Raw genomic sequence first — 13,424 nt, 5'->3', positions numbered from 1 at the left:
GGTGAGTTTTGGCTTCTACAGTTGCTTCTCACACCCAGCTGAATGATCAGACAGAGAAATAGATGTGCTCTGGTTGTCATGACAATGACATAGTTGAAGGTGAAACTAATTTGCAAATGATTTTGATAGAATCAAAGTGGCATCAGAGCCGACTCTGATACCGGAGCTGAGGTGAATAAGCATTCAGTTCCTTTCCTGTATATGATTGACTAACTGTACAGTAAGAGCACAAGAAAAAAGAGCACTTTAGAGTTATACAAAAGTGATTATGTGAAGCTGAAACTACTAGGACACCTTCACTCCTCTGCAATTCTTTTTTTAGCACTAAATGGCATGCCTTGTCTCTCAGAAATCACCACCTGATTACCACTCGCTGTGTCACTGTAACCGTTTATTCAGCTCACTTGCAGTTGACATTGCAGTTGTATTTTCCTTCGGGGTCATACTGATGGTAAACACCAGTTTGCTTGCTGGGGCAGCTCTCAAGTGTGAAGCTGGCAGTGTGGTGATGAGCTTCTTGGATAAGATGACAACGAGTAACCTTGGTATACGAAACACAGTCCCACGCTGCCAGTTTGACTTGTCCTCCCACCAGCCTCGCAGGCCTGAAAAGTTAATTGATTTGTGCTCCTCCTTTTGCTCCACTGAGATGCTTCTGTGGATAGACCATGGAAACCAATGAGAGAGGAAAGGAAAAAAAGAGTGAAAGAGTATAATTGAGAGAGAAAAAAGAGAGAGCCTGACCAGCAGTTCAAGGGACAGAGGATAAACTGCCTCTGATAAAGGAAAAGACAAATAAAGACTCCTTGGGTCTTAATGAGATCAGATCCTAGAGCTATATAATGGACTGGTTGAGGTAAGCTGGTCAGTTTATTTCTCTTTCATTCTACGGCACAGAGTACAGCTTTCTTGATTATTAGATTTATTCATATAGTTTTTAAAGAAATGGAATAAAAACTCACAAAGTAATAGGGCTTCCAGTCTATCAATTAATAGTATAAATGGAATAGTGGAATAAATTGTAATTAATATGTTATGTTGATTTAGTACTGAAAAATAAATCTGTTTTATAAATTAAGAGGAAAAAATTAATTATTATAGTTTTTACATTTATTTATCTTAATCTATAGATTAATAGAGCCAATGAATTCCATTAAAGTGAATGCCAAATTAATACATTCATATAAAAAGTAAATAACAATAATAACAATAATAATAATAATAATAATAATAATAATAATAATAATTATTATTATTATTATTATTATTATCAAAACAAATTAATCATGTATCAACAGGGCTGACAATTTATTGGGGCAATAGGACTGTCATGCTAATTTAGTATAAAAAAATATCATAAATCATTGCAGATATTTGTGTGTGTGTGTGTGTATGAAGGCAGCCCATCTTCCAGAAGGTTTACATTATTGAAGATGCTGGACAGAAAACATTTGGAGCAGGAGAAAGAGAGATAAAAAAGACATGTTTTCAATGACCACAGCAGGATTTCTTTCTAAAGTTGACCTCTGGGCTGTTGACTGTTAAATGTGTCACCTGTCCGTGTGTGTTCAGTAATCAGAGGCCTGGGGCTGTGTGCCTGTGTATGTGTCATTCTATATCAGCGCACCGGCCCAGGGACGAAGCTCAGGCTTTAGGGTCCCACGCTGCTCTACTGTCACAATGATTCCCACCCCCCCACCCTCATCCAGATTGCCAAACCTTAGCCTTCATCACCTGCACACATGGAATGCATCAGTGAGAATCACCAGGAGGAGCGATGTGACAGCCGCATCGCTTCCTACTGTAAAACTGCCACCAATGTTGTGTTGTACAACAAGTCTTGTGAAATGTCGGCTGGTTAACTTTAAGAACTTGTGTCTTACCATTCTGTATCTTTCGACATGTCCCGAGGCACAGCTGATGACATATTCTGATAGTGCCGAGCACATGAAATAAACATCCCCTTATCTACAGCCAAAATCTGGCTCTCCAAGGTGGTGTTGACAGTTAAGTTAGAAACCCATGAGTATATCTGCTAACTGTTTTGTGAAAGTTTGAAAAATCTTAGGGTGTAGAGATAAGCTAATAACTGAGAAGGACACCATGACAATAGAAATAAAGATTTTTCTTTACAATACTTTTCAATTATATACGTAGCCCACAAATTCAGGCCGACTGAGACAACACTGTTTCCCAATAATACACAATGCAATGTTTCTAACTACAATTAGTTTATCTGTGCATACTGAAAGGAAAACTGCCAATGTGACACAATCACAGCCAATCAGAAGGTATTTTTATGCTATGAAGAGCAGAATTTTGGGCCAATCACATGTCACAGTGGGTGGGGCCTCATCACTAGAATAAGTTCAGATATGGCAAATTGATGTGAATTTGAATTAAAAAAAATTCTATTTGTCAAAGTTTGTCTTTGAACAACTGCTTTTCTTTCAATTTCAGATTGCTATTACAATTCAAATTCAGGAATGATATTGAAATTCTAATAAAAAATTTGAATTGAATTCTGAATCCTGATATGAAAAAAAAAAAAAAAAAAAAATATATATATATATATATATATATATACAGTATATATATATATATAGGCACAGTTCTGCCCAGATGGTAACGTTGAGCCATATAGTTAATGAGCCACACAGATGGGAAATCAAAAATTACCTGTATTACAGTGTATGATGTAGCTGTCCATCAGTGTAAACAATGTGCAAATAATTAAACCAAAAAGTACACGATTTATAAAGTTATTGGCTTCTAAAGTAAGGAGTCTATTCTGAATCGCTGAAACGAGTCGTTATAGATTTCAAATCTTTTGCCCATCTCTATGTACGTCACTAGGAACACTTTGCATAATAATCTCCGCCTACCGTGTTGGGAGAAACAAAACTACTCTGACCTGCCCCACCCCCCCACACAGACGCTCTGGTTGGTGTGATAGCATCATGTCGAGGAGACAGTGTGTTTTTAATTGTAAAGGCAAGTTTGTTTTATTTCACTGCCAAAGAATGAAGATCAGAAGAACCAATGGTTAAAATTCATTTTACCACAATACCAGAGCAGTACAACAAATCCCTCTTGTTGTGTTCACAACATTTCACTGATGACTGCTTTTCTAATCTCGGTGAGTACAGCGGGATTTTCAAAGCATTTGGCCATAAAAGAGGGTTCATTACCAAATTTATTTAGAACAACAAGCATCTCCGAATCACAACGCGAAGTATGATTATGAAGTTATGTGTTTGTTTTCTCCCGAGCGTCTTATCAGAATGTGTGCTGTCTGCAGCCTTTGTTTGTGCTGATCTTCATTTACAAACACGTCATTAAAATGAAGTGTAACTCCGTGTATACTCAACGAAGAGACATGAGAGAGATATCTATAGAAAGCTTGACATGTCTACTTTAAAACTAAACAAGTGCTGCAGAAAATATTCTGTGATAAAGTAATCCATATGAAAACAATGCAATGTCTGTTTTTCATGTCTCCCTTCATTATGACCACGCCCCCGCGCGCTACATTGAGAACACGAGCACCAGGGAAACAATGAGTGTGCACGTTGGCGTAGATCGTCTCCGATGATCACAGCGTCGCGTCGCGCGGAGGGGAGCGAAGCAGTTCCGGATGGAGATCTCGAAGACCGGATGGGGAGAAGTCGTCGCCCAGGTCCTGGCACGCGTCCTCCACTGTGGATGCACCCAGGGTCCGTGGTGTCCTGGCGGCGGAGTGAAGGACATCTGGGAAGATCACGTCCTGGGTGCACCGGGCCTGTGCAGAGAAACACACGGAGTAGTGTTAGCAGCGTGCTGTATACTTACCCCGTTCTTGTGAGCGTCAGACTGGGAGGAATCTGCTTCTCCACTGGCTATAAACTAATATTTAATATTAGCTCTCTGATTGTTTTTGTTGTAATATATATATTGTTTTGTCGTGAATATATAGAGGACATATTAACACATTATAAAAACGGAAATGATGGTGTATAAAGTTGGTTTTTAAGGTAAAAAATAGTCGATAAAAAGAATATAGTGACAGAGCTCAAACGCGGTACAAACGCCAACAACAAACCATATTGATGTGTTTGGTCTTGTACCTTGCTACTGCCAATACATCCACAACATGCTGCTTTAAGAAATACTGCTGCTGCACATAACCCCCATTTAAAGTATACAGTAGCATGCATGAATCACCCTAAAAGATCTATACAGGTGGAGCTGGGGAAGGTGTAGGGTTTCTGTAATTCTGAAGTGCGCTTCAACTACTACAGCAAGCACTAGCCAAGCATTTGAATGTTGAACAGTGAGCCCATTGGCTGCTGATACAGAAAGAACCTATCAGCTGTGCCATTTGATAATGTTGTCATATGTCAGATTGAGTTAGACCTATCAGAATGTGCTATCTGGAATTTCACAACAGAACTTTGGATTCAAAACCTGCTTTTTTCTATATGGGTATATCCTCCAAATTGCTTTTCCTGTAGAGTTGCAGGAATGCTGCAGTCTATCCAGGAGTCTCGGGCTGAACTCAGAGAAACACCTTGAATGGATGGGCTAAAGCTTACAGTACCTGTTATGTCCAGGTGGTCTGCCATCCATGTACTTAACCAAGCCAAACCTTGCTTAACTTCTGAAATCAGATGAGATTTGGGGTGTCCATGTTTGTATGGCTGGCCAAATGACATGCCATCATTTTATTTTATTTTTATTTATTTTTTTGCATAGCTAACATACTGTATAATTCTGCTAGACTTGTTCTAGTAGCAAAGAATACTGACGATGTTAGACACTGAACCCATTCATAAAACCCCAATGAAACATTTGTAGCAGATCTCCTAGATTAGAATTAACAAAAGAAAATGTGTTATATTCATCCAGCAATTTCCTAAATCTTTCTATCGACTGTCTCAGTTCTGTATAATTAAAGGCTGAGGGTTATCAAACTGTATCTGCACAGCAATTACAGATGAACATACAGAGTAAAACACTGATCTAGAGAGAGCTGACGGTTAAGTCCAGTTAAAGTTCAATGAAAGGGTTCGTATTGGCTGATTGAAGAGACTGCCACACAGAGGAGAGTCATGTGAATCAAATCTTTCTGAAATCCTTAATCCCAAGAGTGCAATATCTAGAGAATTAATTTTTTCATTTTATCAAGGCTGGGAAGATGGGAATATTGCAGTGTCTGGGATTTCTGCAGTGAGAATGTGTGTGGTATATGTGTGTGGCGGTTTGGGATGGTGGTGGGGTTAAATGAAAAGAACTGATCTGCTGCTGTGTGCCGGAGCCATGGCTGATTACAGGCGGAGTAAAGTGAAGCCAGGGCTTTGCAGTGTAAGAATGAGGTGGAGACGCAGGAGCTGTTTGCTGCAGTATAGCGCTGACCCCTGCTGCAAAGGTGCACGGAGCTCTGGGGTGAATTACAGTCAGTGGTAACGGGAGTGGATACGGTTCACAGGGGCTGCTGGGATTGCAGGCGAACATACAAAAGGCTCTGAATATAAACTCAGGAGCTTCAGTAAATGAACACTACACAGCAGAGATTCGCTTTCCCTTTCATACTCTGTTGCACACATTCTTAAAGTCTCTGCAGGAGATTACATGTGGGATCACATTTATGCACAGATTTCATATGCATGTGTTGGGGGTGAAGTACAGTACATGTTTAAATGGATAGAACAGATAGAGAAGGAAAACAAAATTATTCTGTAAAACACAAAATAATTGAGTATAATATAAGTAATTGAGGTCCAAAACAACAGTGAACTCCATTAACTTTATTTAAACTGAATAAAATGAAACACTGAATAAGGTAAGTGATAGTGGTTTGAAACAACATGAGGGTAAGTATCTGATGTATAATGTCCTTTTTTTTTTTTTTTGCTGAACTATCACGTAGGCTTACTCTTTTTTCTTAACAATGCTTGTTTAGTGTAATATTTCATCAGTAATACCAAGCATTGCTTTTCTAAACGTTTATTTACCAGCGACTACAATTGAAAATCTCTCCCTCGCCTGTGTTGGGAGAAATAGGAGTGTGATTAATGTGTGTAAACATTGTAGGAGTTATTGGTGAATGTGTGAGGATGATGTTATACAGTAGTTCTAAAGAGTGCATTTCACACGCTTATCAGTGACAGATAGACTGCAAATAAAGTTTTCCTTCAGCCCACCTGATTTACATTTTTAAACCTACTCAAACTAAACAAAATTCCATTTTTGTAATGAGAATTTCACAAATTCACTTGCTCATATATAGTACTTCAATGGTGGAAAGTAACAAAGTATTTTATTTTGTATTTATTTTATTTTTCAGCAGCCTGATCCAAGATGTGATAACAATGTCAGATTTGCAAACAAAGGTGCCAAGGTGTTCAAATTCATTCATGAATCATACTTAAAAGTTCATTCACGAATCAAACAATGTCAATGTCAACAACAGAGTCAACAACTGACAGATTCAGTGATTCAGTGAAAAAGATTCAGGTCTGTGATGTTGTTTCAATGTGAGTTCGACTGATTTGCAAGAAAAATAAGTTGTTAATGTTGCCAAATTTTGGTATGGATCATTGTAAATAAAAATATTTTTAGATCATGGCTGTCAGTTAATAAATAAGCTGTAAAAGGCAAGAATTTTAGCCTAAAATTAGTGAATGTGGATTTGAAAGTCTTTGTGTGTCAACCTCTTAAAACAAGGCAGATTATATTTTATACCTTTTGTTGCCACATATTTACACAAATGTTTTTTTTTTCTTCCTCTTTTTAAAATATTTTATGTGGAATATTATTTTGCTTGTTCGCAAACTTGAAAGATGATAAATAAATAAATAAATAAATAAATAAATCATTTTATATATATATATATATATATATATATATATATATATATATATATATATATATATATATATATATATATATATACATTTAATTTAAAAATCATGTTTGGTCAAAATACCTAGCTCAAACCTTATTGTAAAGTGTTACTGCTACGGAGTAACACGATATCGTAAAACATTTTCTTAAAAGTAACCATCTCCAGCATTGACTGCCACTGTGTCCTTGAGAAAGGCACTTGACCCTCTGGATACTCTGGAGGTCTGTGTAATTGCCCTGTGCTTTAAACCCATCTTCTGGTCTGTGTGAGATGATAGGAGGTGTGACGGCAAGATAAAAATACCTAGGTCTGTGTGCACACAAGAAATAAAATTTCTCCAAAAAATAGCAAGCCTTGTTCACATTTTCAAACACCGTTTCAAATTCAGGTTTAGTATCTGACGGCCCAGATTAGCTTCTGACGCCAAGCACCATGCTGGAGACGGTTTGTGTTCTTCTGAGCACAGCTGACAGGCAACTCGCAGACAGAAGCACCAACAGGATCTCCAGAATGGGCTTAGGGGTGAAGCAAGGGGCTTGAGCCTAGGTGAATGAAAAGCTTGTGCTTGCTTTTAAACAGAAAAGTGCACACAGCAGTGGTCTGATTGTCCAACAAGCACATGGGCTACAGTTTCTCTCTCTGAGATTGCATTGTGTCTCCGCCTGTATGGTGGGACATACATTATTCAACACTCCCAGGATGCTTTGCTGATGACTCACAGTGCAAGTGCTGGGAAAGGGGATCAGAGACTGAGAGATAGGGAGAGAGGGAGGCAGACAGAGGAATGCCCATTTAATTTCTGGTGAATAAAACAGGATCTTCAACAATACTGTGAGGGCACCAATAGAGTTTTGTTCCTTATTGTGCAGATGTCTTTGAATCCTTGGCAAAGGTTTTTTTTTTTTTTTTTTTTTTTTTTCTGGCTCAGTTCTCATGTCTGTCAAGTTCTTGTGTCTTTTTCAGACGGAACTGCTTGTAACAAAGGAAAATACATATCAATAAATACCAGTTAGAGAAAGAGAGCGAGTTATCATAGAATATGAGATGACAGTTTGACGGATTCCACATGGTCCTGAACTGGAACAATAGTTTCACAAATCCTGAATTTGAAGGAAATATTCAAAACCAAAGCTTTATTTTATGAGTGAAATAGGCAAGGGCACTGTTCCACTTTAGTTTGTTGTAGTGCAGGATGTGCAGACTGCAAAGTCACTCTGAATACTGACGGTCTATCATCGTACTGCCTTTTAAATATCTTATGCATATAATGAGAGTCAAGCTTATATCCATCATTTTCCTCTCCCTTTTAACCTCAATGTCTCATTTATATAGCTCGCTGTGCTTGTGTGAATGTGTGTGGATCAGGTTTTGCCTACATTACAGGGACCAAATGTCCCCACAAGGATAGTAAAGCTGAAATGACCTACATTGTAAGGAACAGCCAACAGTCCCCATGAGGGAAGCAGCGTAATAAACATGGGTGGTTGATATTATATACTTTTGGGACATTGAAATGTCCTATGCGGTGACATGCTATACTCTATCTAACAGAATAGCACAATTTTTTATCATTAATCATGCAAATGAGCATTTTGATCTCATCAGTAATTGTATTTACATAGTAGACTATATACACATACTTTTGTACAGTACAAACGCAAACACACATTTTTATGTACTGGCAGCTTATAAAACGTACACATTTTACATATGAACACCTTAAGAGAGATAATAATATATATATACAGTTAGAGTCATATATATTTGGACACAGGCACAATTTTTTTTTTTTTTTTTAGCTTTTGACTGTAACATATTCATAAGTTACAGTTATGCAATACATTTTGGCTTATAGTGTACAATCAGATCTTTAATATTAGGATTAATATCTCATCAAAATCAGAGGAATTACAGAATTACAGTTCTTTAATGCACTTTCCCCTTTTTTCAAGGAACACATATCATGCGGTCAAAAAAGCACTCCATGCAAGGGAAACAGACAAATGTATGCCAAGGGCCCAGAGTAGTAATCCACGTCTATAAAACTTTTACATTATCTTACTCAGTTTCCTTTTAATTGAAAGAACTCAAAGTATACTAAATGTAGTTTGTTTTTAAAGATATTATGGCATATAAAACTTGTGCAGTTATGCTAATTCAGAAGGGAAACTTTGTTGTCAGTTGACAGCATTTCTCCAACAAGCCAATGTAAACATCTTAATTGCATTGTCTGTAAATTTGATACAAATTAACAGAGGACTTACTTTTTATTAGTGTCTTACACAACATTCTCAAAACAACCTCGGAGGAAAGTTAAGAAGGGCTTATAAAAAAAAAAAAAATTTACTCCACATAGCATTATAGTATAACCGTGTATCTAATTAATCTAATCAAATTAAATATACTTAAATTAAGTAAAAAAATTTAAATGTAAGACATTTAAATACATTTTTAAGACCTAAACTTCACATTATTGTCTAATTGTTTAGAGTTTTATAATGCATTAGCTGGTCGATCCACTGGTTTACAAAATGTACAAATTTGTTCTCTTCCAGCGGGTTTCACTTGAGGAAAGGTAGAAATATATCGGTTTCCAGTGACAGTACAATACAGAAAGCAGAGCAGCACCAGACTTTGAAACATGCAGCACTCATAATATCATAAAAGTTTAATTCATTAATCTACATAGTAGAGCTACACGATTAATCGTTAAAAGATCATGATCTCAATTCAGACACCCACACGATCTCTTTTCTAAATGACAATGTCTCCCTGAGTCTATTAAACCTATGACAAAGTCTTACTGGATCATTCAAATCTGCGTTCGGACTGCAGCTGACACACAGAGAGCAGTTACCATGTTTGGTAAACATCTTTTCAACTACACATTATTATTTCTGTCTTACAGTCGTTCATATTATCAGAGAAGTACTAGGGTGAAGTTTATAGTTCAGATATAAACATTGATGTCTATGGCAGCGATCAAAATAGAGCAATTCCCCTTTTGAAAGTAACTGCGCTAAAAATAACGTTACTGTCGACTGCATTGAAAAGTGACTTAAAAATGTATTTGTCAATGAATGAATTATTCATTCAAGAGAATCGTTCAAAAATGCTGATTCATCCAGTAATGAAACAAGTTAAGTAGGTTTATGAGTGAGTCATTGAATCGTTGATTCAAACTAATTTTAATTTTAACCTGTTAAATGTCACCCCGTCCCGAATACGGGACGCCTACGTTGACTATACTATATTACAATCAAATCTAATCTAATCTTGACAAACTATATATCGTTGGAAAGGTCTAAGACTCCCAAATATATATTATACCAATATTTTTTGTTAAAAATTATGTAGGAAAAGTTATAGATCAATTTATGACAAGAGTGCACCCTCAAAAATCTACATTAAAAAAGGAGCTTTGACCTTTGTTTAAAAAAAAGACTTCCTCGTTGCCTTTTTCTCTATCAAATTTTAGAAATCATCAGAAGTTATATATCACTTGAAAACATAAAATCTCAAAATTCATCCTTCACAACCCATTTTAAAATCAGACATTGCATTACCATGTAAATGGTACATCAAAATCATGTTACAAAATGTTTTCAGTCATGAATTATAAAAATTTAGGTTTGTATCATGCACATTCATTTCTATCTTCAAAGTGTGACAGTTAACAGGTTAAACTTAATTTGAATAGAAAAAAAATTGTGTATTAAGTGTATTATATATTTAATAAATGTCAGCAAACAGCATATTATAATTATTTCTGAAGGATCGTATGACTCTGAAGACTGGAGTAATGATGCTGAAAATTATTCTTTGATCACAGGAATAAATTACATTTTAAAATATATTTCACAATATTACTACTTTTGCTGTATTTTGGATAAAATAAATGTCATACTAAAAAATTATACTATTCAAAAACTTTTGGACTGGTAGTGTATATTCAAATGTTGAATAATTCATTCAAATTAAATAAACACTTTTAAATAGACTGAAGCAATATTTTGTCACACATTATTTTGTTTCGTTCAGAATTGTGGGAGAATTATGATCTGTATTTGAGACAAAAAATTAAATAAAAATGTGAATCTCAATTTATCCAGAATTGTGCAGCTATGCTACATAACAATTCTTGTCTTTACCCCAAATTTAAGACCATTTATAATTAAGACTTTTTGTACAATCTAAGCGTTTTTATTGGCTTAAATTTAAATGATTTAACTGAGGACCTGCTGAAACCTTAAGAACAGGAACGCCCTAAGAACCCACAGTTCAGTGCAATCATTTCTGTCATGCATATGTTAATAATCCGTTACTTCACTCCACTGCAAATATTTAACATTTACTAAAGTTTTGCACATTTAAATACACCAATATTTAGGTTTCAGTTCATATTCAAACAAACTCTATGTGTAAAAATTACACAAAATACCTGAAATACTGAATTGAGACAACACAAAAAAATGTAGAACCACTTAAAGTAAAGAGGTCATAAAACAATTGAGTAAAATGTTGACAAACGATCCATAAATACTCTCTTAATGAAAAATAATATCTTAACGAACATACACGCCCCCGTCCCTTGACTCCGCCCCCACGCCAAAACAGTGCCACAAAGAGAGACGCGCGGTAAAGTGAAGCGATAAGGAAAAATGGTATCGCAAGCTCAAACTAGACTGACACGCAAAATAAAAGCAGCGATGCAAATACCTTAATAGATATGGAAAATATGCATTGCAAAATCATTGCTTTCGCGCTGTTTTGCAATTCTTAATTTTTGTTTGCAAAACGCTAATTTATATTCCTCAATACTTTAATTTTCGTTTGCAAAACTTTATTTTCTTTTGCAAAACTTTTTTTTTTTTTTTTTTTGCGTATATATACGGCATTAAATTGACCCCATACATATATCCTAAAAAAAATCAACCAGTTAAACTTGGTAAGTTGTCAAGGCAGAAGAATCAAGAGTGTTTGACAGCCATATATATGTGTATTTTGTGTAATTCACACTATTAATACAACGTTGTGCTTGTTGATTTACCACTTTCATGATCCTACACTGCAAACAGAAAATAAAGAACATAAATACGTTCTCTTTTGATGGAGTAACTAAGATACTTTCACCAATTTCACACTTCTAATAGGAGTAATACATGGGATGTTTCTCCATTTAACCTCCCTCACTACTTGTTTTCGTATCTTTTTTAACCTCTTTCCTTTTCTTACCGTCACCCTAAAAATTGTAAATCAGTTCCACTTCATCCAGGATGGGGCATATTCTTATCATTAACAATCTAGTTGGCACAGACTCTTGGCTTGATTTTTTAAAAGACAAATCCTAAAGAGACATGCACTGTTTAAATGAAAGCCAGGATTAACAAACAATTATTGCAAGGCCCCTCAGATGGTAATTAAGCACGTCTATAGGTAGCCAGCCGAAAAGCAATGCCGACAGCTATTCAGACAAAGAGAACCATCCAGACATTTAAAGAATGAGGTGTACAATGAGGTTATGTGAGAATTGCTATGTGTCTTGATTAGGATTTCGCCCCAGGGTGACAGGAGCTGTTAAGAAACATAACCATGCACGAATTTGGAACGGCAAGTTACACTTTCCAATCCTTCTGCAGCGTCTTTCCTTGTTATATAACGGTGATTATGGAGGGCTGCTGTCTCGATACGGCATCGGAGCAGCCTGAGTGTTACACTAATGTTCAGAAGTGACAACTAGTTTTGTGATCCAAGCGGCAGGAATCTAAGCACGAAATGGCATTTTTCATGCATCGTTGCTTCTGTGAACTCATCTCTCGGTACCCACCCCATACAAATTAAATAAATAAAACAATTATATTTTGTAAGAGCTGGATGAGAAAGATTTTAATAAAAAAAAAAAAAAAAAAATATATATATATATATATATATATATATATATATATATGCTGTTTTCATGTTCCAACCTTGGTGTAATTAAGGGGTTAATTCAATCAAAACTGAAGATTGTGTCATCATTTAATCACCCTTTTGTCATGTCTTAAGAGAAGATGCAAGTTTTCACAAATTAGATTTTGTCCAAATACACAAAATGTATCTTACTAAGCATTTGCTTTTTACATTTTTAAATTGAAATTAACTTTAATTATGTAAGGGCATGTACTATTTTGTAGGCAGTACTCTGAGACAAGAACTTAAAGTAAATAAGTTAAGTTTTAAAAATACAAAAATACATTAATTGAGTTGGTAGCAATAGTTTTTTTTTTTTTTTTTTTTTTTGTAGGCAGTATTTTATGGCAAATACTTAAAAGTTTATGTATATGAAAATCTTGTTTATTGTGGCTTTCTTTTTGTCACCGTTTAAAGACAAACTCAGCATAAACTCCTAAAAAGCTCTCTGCACACCTAACCTCATTTCCCGTTCCTCGTTTAGGGCTGACAACAGCAGAAAAGACACAGTTCCAGTCATGTTCTTAATCTGAAGCTATTTGACTCAAGCCAATTTCCTTATTGTACCTCTCTGCTCTGCTGCTTTCTC

This window comes from Carassius auratus, chromosome 19 (genome assembly GCF_003368295.1).
Source record: "Carassius auratus strain Wakin chromosome 19, ASM336829v1, whole genome shotgun sequence".
Classification (NCBI taxonomy): Eukaryota; Metazoa; Chordata; class Actinopteri; order Cypriniformes; family Cyprinidae; genus Carassius; species Carassius auratus.
Note: the sequence above shows the minus strand (reverse complement) of the source record.